Below are 1,580 nucleotides of genomic sequence, written 5' to 3'. Positions count from 1 at the left end.
ACGTCATTACGAATGACGAGGTCGAGGATTCGTTGTCTTTTAAGAAAGCAATGAAGGATGTTGACAAAGATGAATGGGTTAAGGCCATGAACCAAGAAATGGAGTCTATGTACTTCAATAACGTCTGGGAGCTTGTTGATCCACCTGATGAGGTAAGACCTATTGGGTGTAAGTGGATCTATAAACGAAAGAGAGGTGTAAATGGAAAGGTGCAAACTTTTAAGGCTAGTCTCGTGGCAAAGGATTATACCTAGGTTGAGGGAGTTGACTATGAGGATTCTCCTATCCATAGCCACAATTTATGATTATGAAATATGGCAAATGGATAGCAAGACTACCTTTCTTAATGGTAATCTTGAGGAGACCATCTATATGACTCAACCAATGGGTTCGTAGTTCCAGATCAAGAGCAAAGAGTTCGCAAGCTTAATAGATCCATTTATGGGCTGAAATAAGTATCTCGATCTTGGAACATCAGGTTTGACACTGCTGTCAAGTCGTTTGGCTTTGACCAGAACGTTGATTAAGAATGTGTTTACAAGATCATCAATAGCTCAGTAGCTTTTCTGGTACTATATGTGCATGATATCCTACTCATTGGAAATGATGTAGGGTATCTGACTGACATTAAGAAGTGGCTAGCTACCCACTTCCAAATGAAAGATGTGGGTGAGGCACAGTATATTCTCGGGATCCAGATCTTTTGAGATCACAAGAACAAACGGTTAGCCTTGTCTTCGACATCGTACATTGATCAAATGTTGATTAGGTACAAGATGCAGGATTCCACGAGGGGTTTGTTACCCTTCAAGCATGGAATCATATTATCTAAGGATCAATGTCCTAAGACACCTTAAGAGGTTGAAGAGATGAGACGGATTCCCTATGCTTTTGCTGTAGGAAGCTTGACGTATGCAATATTGTGTACCAGACCCGACATTTTCTATGTAGTAGGGATTGTCGGTCGGTATCAGTCCAATCCAGGATTTGATCACTGGACGACGATCAAGATGATCCTCAAGTATCTTCGGAGAACGAAGGACTATATGCTCGTGTATGGAGATAAGGATCTGATTTTTATAGGATACACAGACTCTGACTTTCAGACCGATAGAGATTCTCGCGAATCGACATCGGGGTTAGTATTTACTCTGAATGGAGGGGCTGTAGTCTGGCGAAGCATCAAGCAAGGATGCATCAGGGACTACACTATGGAAGCCGAATACGTAGCCGCTTGTGAAACAGCTAAGAAGGTTGTTTGGCTGAGGAAGTTTCTTTCAGATTTGGAAGTTGTTCCAAATATGGATTTTTCTATCACTCTCTATTGTGATAACAACGGGGCTATGACAAATTCGAAGGAGCCTCGGAGTCATCGTCGGGGTAAGCACATAGAATGGAAATATCACCTGATTAGGGAGATTATGCATCGCGGTGATTTGATAGTCACGAAGATTGCGTCGGAGCACAACATTGTTGATCCCTTTGCAAAGGTTCTCACGGCTAAAGTGATCGAGGGTCACCTGGAGAGTCTAGGTCTGCAGGACATACGGCATCTTATCTAGGGCAAGTGGGAGATGATA

Source organism: Benincasa hispida, chromosome 2, assembly GCF_009727055.1.
Source record: "Benincasa hispida cultivar B227 chromosome 2, ASM972705v1, whole genome shotgun sequence".
In the NCBI taxonomy this organism is placed as follows: domain Eukaryota; kingdom Viridiplantae; phylum Streptophyta; class Magnoliopsida; order Cucurbitales; family Cucurbitaceae; genus Benincasa; species Benincasa hispida.
This window is presented reverse-complemented; position numbering follows the sequence as displayed.